Genomic DNA, 8,696 nt, shown 5'->3' with positions numbered 1-8,696 from the left:
ACACTCGGGGTGCTGGCCGCTCCCAGCCACACATGGAGCCTCTGTGAGCCATCCGGGCCCGCCCTCCTCCTCCATCACTCCGGGTTTGCGCGAGGCAGGTCTGGCTGCCAGGGGACTTAGGTCGGAGGGCGCGGCGCTGCCCCCTCGCCGGCTGGCTGCACACTGCGCCCATTTTTCCGCCTGTTGACCTTGTCTGTCTTTATTGCTGGGCTGTGGTCCCTGGTGGGGACTGGCACCATCCGCTGGGCCATTCTCTTGCTGAGTGACAGGCCCTCGGGATGCTTCTAGCTGGGGCGTAGATGCATGAAGGTTCGGGGCCGTGGCCAGGGAGAGGAGGGCCGCCGGCTTGCGGGAACTGCCTCCTTATGTGGCTGTCTCGTGGCGGACTGGGACTCTCCCACCTGCCCCCAGTCTGTGCCCCCGGGGCAGCTCCCTGGCCAGGCCCGCCCCTTGGGCACCAGGGACAGACTCAGATGAGACCTGACCCTGCCCAAAAGGACAGCGTGGACGTGTGGGCTGTGGCCTGCGGGACGCAGCGGGGCAGGGCGGGCATCCCTATTGCTTCAGCTGACTTTTTCTGCATCCTGGTGCCCGGGTCAGGGCCAGCCAGTGCCCAGCTGCAGTCACATGGCATGGCTGGCATGGCTCCTGGGGGGCCCACTTCCAACAGGAGCCCTGTCTTTGCCTGCGGCCTGGGGCCCCTTAGGGCTGCAGGTGTGAGCCGCTCCTGGAAGGGGAGCCCTGGCCCCAGCACTTCCTTCCCCTCCGGGCTGGGCTGCGGGTCTGTGGAATCATCCAGAAGTCCCCTTGTGTCTGTTAAAGGGGGAGCTCTTCCGGGCCAGTGAGGGGAAGCCGCAGAGGGTGAAGATTGCCTCCTTATCAGCTCAGGGAGAAGGGTAAGAAGCAAGCCATGGCCTGGGCGTGGCTATGAGGGCTGATAAGGGAAGGCTGGTGGGTGGCTGGGTGACAACACTGAAAGGAGTGGGCGGGACCCGGGGTACCTCCTGGCTAATCTGGAGCTGCTTGTGGTCTGGATACCGCCTGGCCTGGGGCTGGCCCCCCAGGCGCCCATGGGGGACCCCCACCCCCACTCTGCCAGGAGACATAAAAACATCCAGCAAAGAGCCGGAAGGGCCCACTTTCCACATGCTTGAAGTGGACCTCCTGCCTAGGCCTCACCCACCCCTTCCACCCCGGGACCCTTGTGTATTCACTGAGCACCTGCCGCCCACCAGAACTTGGGCCTGGACCCTGAGGTTCAAAGATGAAGGAACCAGTAAGGGCCAGGGCGTCTGGGCGGTGACTCTGGAGGAGACCATGGCAGCATGGCCCCAGGGCCTGAGAAAGAGGCTCAGGGTACCCTCAGCAGATCTCTGGGGGCGGTGTCAGAGAAGGAGGGCCCACCAGGTTTGGCCAGGTCACCGGCTGAGCGCCCGAGGGCTTGGCTAACAGCCAGGGAGTTTCAGGCCCTCCCCGGACCTCCCTGGCTCACTTCCCTGGGGAAGTGGCTACACTTGGGAGGGGCGGGCTGAGCCCCTTTGAAAGGAGAAGCTGGTCCCCTGGTTCCTGCGCAGTGGTGTGGCTGCTGGGTGAGAAGGAACAGGGCCCCTTCCTGAAGCCCCTGGAGACTGGGCCAGTCACAGCCAAGCAGGTCCCTAGGAGGAGGAGGGCCTCTTGTCCTCGCTGTGTAGGCTTCAGGCAGGGCTGTCATGGGGACCGTTAGCCACACCCTACAGCCACCGGAGGGCCTTGGCAGGCCTGGGGGGGTTTCCTCTTCTCAGGGAGAAGCTCCTCCATCGGCACTCGGCACTCAGCGGTGAGGGAAACAGGCATGAGCCGTCCTGGGCTGTGAGTGGCAGCTTTGATCTCGGACTGTCTGGTCCCTCTCCTGCCCACCCCAGGAGCCTGCCAGCCACAGTGGCTGTCCCTCTGTTCCCGGCTCTGAGAGGGGCAATGGTACTCCCAGGCCACAGGGATGGGGGATGGGGGGCTCTGTGGCCTCTGCAGGGGAGCCGGGCCGTGGAGACTGCTGCTGAACAGAGAAGCCTACAGGATAGTGGAGCTGGTAGCAGGCCCTATCCCAGGAGGAGTGGGCCAGTCCTGTCCCCACACTGTGCCCAGGGTGCCCCAGGAAGGCCAGATGAGGAGCTGAAGAGGAGCCAGTTCAGACCTTGTTTTAGGGCAGCCCCAGGCCATCCCTGCAGGCCTAGCATGGGCCGCAGGTTACCGGTGCCTCGGTAGTCCGCGATCACCATCCCCATGACAACAGATGAGCCAGAAGTGCTGCCACGCAGAGCCAGTCCCAATCCTGGTTTTCTCGGGCGTGTGCTCAGAGCAGGGCGGCAGAAGAGGGTCAGATGGCAGCGCGGGCCGGCTCCTGCGAGTGCAGCGCCTTGGTGCCAATCCAGGCCTCAAACATTCAAAGGCAGAGCCAGCAGGTGGCGTGGAGGTTAAGGCAGTCAGATCCCACATGGCCGTCTACACGGTTCAAATCCTGGACCCAGTGGCTTGAAAACATGCAGCGCACATGTGTGTGCATGCCCAAACGCCCAGGAGGGGAATGGAGGAGAAGGGAGGGCGGCGTGGCCATCCCCCCGGGGAGATTTCCCATTTCCCTGCTCTGTGTCTCTGCAGCGAGTGCACACCCCTATGGTTAAACAAAAAAGTCAAGTGTAAATCCAGGGACAAAATGCTACCAAAAACCTAGCGCCTTGAGGCGGAGAGAAGCCAGGCACGGCTGGGACGGAGGAGCTAGGCGGAAGTGGGTGTGGCCACATCTCATGGGGGCCATGGAGCCAGCATCACACCCTGGACCCGACTTGTTCCTGGGCGGGCCATAGCGAGGACCTGGAGCCCCAGACCAGACAGGGGAGGAGGAGCCGTGTGCTGGCCGGTCAGAACCACTGTGGGTCCACCCTGGAGCCACCTGTGGCCGCCTGCTGGCAATGGGTTTTTAATTATCTAAATATTGCCTTTGCCCTTTGCTTTCAGCCGGGACTGCTGAGCTCCGCAAAAGGCAAATAGCTTTCAGTGGCTCGACCTGGGGGAGAGGGAGCTGTTCTCCTGGCCTGATTGCGGCTGTAATCCGCTCGGGGTTATTGTTCAGAAACAATACAGCAGCGTGGCAGTGAGTTCAGAATGGGTCCCGGGGCGGGGGCAGACCTACAGGACTCCCCACAATCCCACAGCCCTCCCTCCCGGCAGTGTCTGCCCTCCCAGCTGTGATTGCAGCCGGAGCGTGATCAGGGCCTGGGTCCCAGCCCAGGTGTCTCAGGGGTCGAGGGAGCCGGCCTTAGGAGCAGGCAGCGGCTTGGTTTTGGACTCCTCCAGCCCGCGAGGCCCTTGGTAGGGGGTGGCGGAGTAGCGAGCAGGTGCGGCAAGAGCGTGTGCCCGCCAAGGTGGCTCTGGGACAGACTAGAGAGGCAGGCTCGGCCCGGGGTGCCAACCTTGGGACACACATTTGGGCCTCCTTCAAGCCTTTCCTGACCCAACCTCCCTCTTGCCCTGGGTGGGGGGCTTCTGGGGCCCCTCTCCCTTCCGCCAGGCCCTCTGCAGCCTCGTGGGCATCCCGTGGTTGAAATGGCCAAGAGGTCCACAAATCCCAGATGCAGGCCTCCCGCCTGCTCTGCCATCTTGGGCAATGTGACCGCCCTGGATGCTCCAGGCCCATGTGCCTTCAGCATGGTGCCAGCCCCAGGGGGCCTCCCGCCCCTCCCCCACCCTCCCATAGCCTTGCCCACTCCTGTAAGTGGCTAATTAAGGATCTGGGCGGTGTGTTTGTTACAGACCTGGCCTAATTGGCGTGTTTGTCTTTCCTCATTATTCCCGGCTGGACAGAGCCGTTAGACAACAAATGCAAAGAGGCCGGCTTCCTCCAACTCAGTGTCTATTTTTGAAACCCGCGCAGTGCCCCCGCTATTAGCCGCGTGCACGTGTTTGCCGGCTCCAGCCACATGTCCGTAAGCACTTAATTGTGGGTGCAGTTAGTCAAGGCGGGCAGCTCTGCAGATTTCAGGGGTGAGGGAACCTAATTACACCTGCAATTGAGCGCGTTAGCAGGGACAGAAGAAGCCTGTTCCGCTAATTGCAGCACTGAAATTGCCCCCACAGAAAGGATCCCTGGTAGAGGCTTTGAGAGCCAAGGCCGAGCTGTAATAAAGAACGGGTAACCGGGAATTATAGCGGCGGGGGCGCTCGTTTTGGCGTAGCGGGTTCAGCTTCTCGCAACAGTCATCACACCTCTGGGTGGCTTTTCTCCTCCGAGGAGGCTGTTTTGTGGCTGGGTTTGTTTTTTCATTAGTGCCTGCCTTCATGCAGGGAAATGCCACGTCAAAGGGAAACTTGGGGTTAATCACCTCCTCTCACCTACCTGCTGCTGCCGGGTGATTCACCAGGTCACCTGCCGGCTGCCGTGTCACCTCCAAAGGTCTCAGCTCAGTTTGTTTAATTACCTGCTGAGCTTCCGTGTGGGCAGGGCATGGCTCCAGGAGACGTGGGGGGAATCGAGTCCTTGTCCTTGTCCTTGTCCTTGTCCTTGTCCTCGGGGCGCCTGTGCCTTCCCTGGCTCTGACTTCTCTCCGCGGGCTTGTCTTTCCCTCCTGTTGGATGGGCGTCCCCGACCACAGCCCTGTTGTCGCCGAGGTCTGCTTTTGTCGGCCGTTGTTGCTGCTGACTCTCAACTGGCAAGTGTAGGTTTGTTGGATGCCTAGTTATTTTTTATGGGGTGAGGGTCATTTTACTTGAAACTTTTTTTTTTTGGTGGGCATAATTTGAACCTGGATGAAGGTGCTTTTGAAACTTTTTTTTGGATACAGAATTTCTTTATCTGAAGGAATGGTACAAATTAAAGAACTTAAGTGGCTGTCGTGGTGCAACTTACAGGAAACGTAAAAGAAACAAAGAGACCCCAACATGCATGCACTGCCCTGGTGAGCAGGGATGGCCCCCCCCGGCCCGGGGGAAGTGGCCTCAAGCTTAGCTCTCGTTATCACTGTCCCCCAGGGCGAGCTTGTCAGAGATACCCCGCCATGCTGGACTCCGGGCTGCCGCCTCGCTCAAGTTAGTCACGGAGTCCCCCAGCTCTTCGATGGCCTTCGCCTGCTGGTTCAGGCGCTGCGTCTCGGTGAGGTCACACGGGGTCGTAGTCAGTGGCCAGTCTTGCAGGTGCAGTAGTGACTGATTCACGTTTCTCCCAAGTGTAACGCACACTCCATGCGTTCAGCCCGTTCTCCCGGTCACCACGGTCCGGCTTCTTGCTCCCTGGAAGGAAGATGCGGCACCTCGTTGATTTGCAGCTTTGTCAGTCTCTCCGCATGTTCCCCTTCCTCTGTGATTGGTGGAGAAAGTGGCAAAGTTCTTCAAAGCCACGTCATCTCGGGCAAAGTAGAAAGACGGGGCAGGCACACGTAGGAGGCGCAGAGCTCCAGGCTGACCTGGCGGTTGATGGCAGCCTCCGAGCCCTGGTGGTAGTTCTGGCGCACCTGAGAGGCAGACGCGGTCGTCATGGAGGCGGCGGCCATGGCGGCTACGCGGCACGGGGCGGAGGTGGGGGCCTTGGAGCTGTCCCAGAACGCTGTGAGTTGGTGGCGGAGGACGGGCAAGTGGCAACAGTTCAAGCACTGTTGAGGCAGGAAACCGCGGCGACTTGGTGGAGAACGTCTCTGAAACTTTTCTCTTTTTTTAATGGCATAATTTGAAGCCCAGGATGAAGGCTTCATCCTGGGAGAACTGTATTTGTTGCCGGCAAGTCAGACATCAGTGAGTTAAGATGAGGCCACCTTAATTCAGGCTTCCTGTTCCTTGGGCCGCTCCAGAGACTCAGCCCTGGTTGTCCTGTACAGTCACAGAGCTGGCTGGCGACCCTTCACCCACCTCCCCGGGGGCCGCTCCCTGGAGCCCCTGCGTATTGTCGGAAGGTCTCCTATTAGCCTCGCACCCTAACAGAGTGCCCAAAGCTCTGCCTCTGTCCCTCTCAGCCTTTAGGGCCATGAAAAGGGAAGTCCGAATTCCCTGGGCTCTGCAGAACCCTCAGGGCAAACGTGGCCTCCCTTCTAGGTTGGCTGCAGGGGTTCCTGTCTCCCTCGGCTGGCGAGTTTATGGTCTTGCCAGCTCTTTGGTGCTTGTAAGCTGGGGCATATTTTAATCCAGGGTTTTGGATTGATTTTAAGTTTATTCATTTATTCAATGGAAGAGAAAGAGACAGAAAACAGGCGCACTCAGGGGTCCTCACACCATGATCCACCTCAGTCTCAACTAGCCCCGCGCCACACACCAATGCACTCAGGGCACACCCAGGACTGTCCCCACCCGGGCCCGGTTGTATTGCCACTGTGCCACCACCTGGTACCAGAGTTACTTTCATTGGCCTTTTTAAGAAACATGCAGCCACTTGTCTAGGCAGGGGGCAGAAGGCAGCATGGGGGCCCAGGGGGTGCTTGACCAGAAGAGCAGCCGTGTTATCCAGTGGACGGTGCAGGACCGGGCAGAGGAGCCAGCATCAGGGCCAGCGTCAGGAGGGAGGCCCAGAGGCTGGGGACCGGGACAGTCCAGGCTGGCCACCAGGGGGGCCCATTGAGGACCAGTGGCAAGAGCGTCCCTTGAGTCAGGGCTTTTTGGGATTCAGCCTTTTGGGGTAACAGACCCTGGACCAGGACTTGTCGGGCCTTGTGGGAGGAAGGACAGAGGGCCATCGACACCTGCTAGAGTGGCCTGAGGACCTGCTCTTCAGTCGCGGCATGGGAGGCCAGGCGCTGGGCACCATGGAGGGCCATCTGAGGACAGCTGCATGGCAGTGTGGGGACACGTGTCGCTATGGGCGCTGGCCCGTGCGCACAGAACAGCACAGCCTGCACTGAGGGTGACGTCATCTGTCAGTGCCACGTCCTGCCTCGCCACTGGTCAGCGCATGACCGTGGGCCTGACCCTTCCCTCCGAAAGCCCACTCCCCACCTGCCCAAGGATGCAGCTCTCGCTGCTGGTGCTGGCGAGGCCGCGTGCGCAGAACGAACGCCATCTCCGCGCCGAGGGAGTTGTGACGTTTGCGGCCGCACCGTCATCAGATTGGTGCCTCGCCCTGGGGTGGGGGTGGTGTCACAGAAGGCGGGGGGCACTGGGGCGGGCCCCCACCATCAGCCAGGCCCCGCTCCTGGCTCCTGACCTTTGGGGTGGAGGAGGGGAGCTAGCTCCGTGTGTGACCGCGCACCTGCAGGCGGCTTGGGACTTGCCGGGAGGTGTGGACCCACGCTCGGATCAGCAGGCGCGGGAGCAGCACGCCGCACGGGCAGCTTTCTCGTGGAAGCCCGTTCTGTTTTAAATGTCAGAGTGAGCAGATGGTGCGTCTGAGTTTTATTAATCACGGGCTCGCCGAGCTGGAAGGCCGGGGGATCATTTAGTTTCAGCGTCCTAGAAGAGGGGACTGAAGGCCAGAGCCACACTGCACCTGCACAGGGCAGGCCTGGCTGGGCCAGCAGTCCCTGCCGTACCCACACACCTGCCAGTGCACGGGGCTGACAGGTGGAGGTTCCCCTGCCTCTCGACTAGCAGCTGAACCGGGTCGGCCATGACGCAGCAGGAAGGAGGTGCTCGAGCCCATCCCACTTGGTGACTGAGGGCTCCCCAGCCTAGGGAGCCTGGAACATGCTGGGCACGTGCGTGCGTGCGCAGAGGCCTGTGGGCTGCAGGAAGGGGCCCTGGTGTGGTCAGACTCTGAGGGGATTCTCTCTCTCTTGCTTTCTGATGAATAAAAGAAAGAAATAGGAAAAGCAGGATCAGATTCTGGGACAGCCTTCCCACACACAGCCGGGAAGACCGTCTTTGGGGACGTGGCTCAGGGTCACGGCCAGCGGTCCGGCATGTCAGGAGACGGGTGGTCGTGAAGCCCAGGGGACCTCGCCACTCGGCACCTGGCTGGAGGCAGCTTGGTTGGCCCCACCTTTAATCAAGATTCCTTGGCGTCACATAACCACCCCCTCCAAGTCCAGCATTAGCCCTGGGCTCTGCCTCCCTGTCAGAATACGGGCCCCCTGAATTGTATGCCAGCACACAAGGCGTGACGGTGACAGCACTGTCCTCACCCCATGTGGGCAGGATGGCTCTAGATACGTCCTGTTCCGGACCGAGACGGCGCTGCACCCTCAGTTCTCCAGACAGGGTGAGCCCAAGTCATCCCAGAGCAAAAGCGACTCGTGGCAGGTGCCTCTGCCGGCAGGTTCTGTCTGTGTTGGGGAGAGACGCTGAGAGGCCCTGCAGTGTGTCCTAGGAGCACCCGGGGGGCAGAGGCTGGGGGCCAAGCTCGCCCCCACTGTGGAGTCTCAGAGAGGCAGAGGTGGCTGGAAGACCAGGCAGTCCGCTTTTCCTGTGCGGCTGTTTGCTCAAGGTCGGTGGTACAGTAAGGCTCAAACCGGCCACTCCGCGTGCCAGCTGGACTCTTAAGGCATCCCACGTGGTTCTCAGCCATGTCTGGGGACATCTGATTGTTGTGACTGGGCTGTCCTGTGGCATCTTGAGGTCGAGGCCAGTGTCCTGCATGTGTAGGAGCCTCTGCAGCCAAGCAGGGTCTGGCCCAGACTTGCCAGGAGCCGGGGTGGACACCCTGGACCACGCCTTTGCTGGTAGAGAACAGGACAGAGGAGCCACTCCTTGCTCTCCACGCAGGGCACAGGTCCAGGGCCCACTGGCAGATAAGGACAGACGAGGCC

General features: G+C 60.9%; 1 pseudogene; it reads right to left on the bottom strand.

The window, feature by feature from the left end:
• Positions 1 to 4,974: 4,974 nt before the first annotated feature.
• LOC106735313 (ferritin heavy chain pseudogene) lies at positions 4,975 to 5,504 on the bottom strand (annotated as a pseudogene).
• Between the last annotated feature and the right edge of the window lie 3,192 nt (positions 5,505 to 8,696).

This window comes from Tupaia chinensis, unplaced genomic scaffold (assembly GCF_000334495.1).
Source record: "Tupaia chinensis unplaced genomic scaffold, TupChi_1.0 Scaffold000355_1, whole genome shotgun sequence".
In the NCBI taxonomy this organism is placed as follows: Eukaryota; Metazoa; Chordata; class Mammalia; order Scandentia; family Tupaiidae; genus Tupaia; species Tupaia belangeri.
Note: the sequence above shows the minus strand (reverse complement) of the source record. Positions and strands in the feature narration are given on the sequence as shown.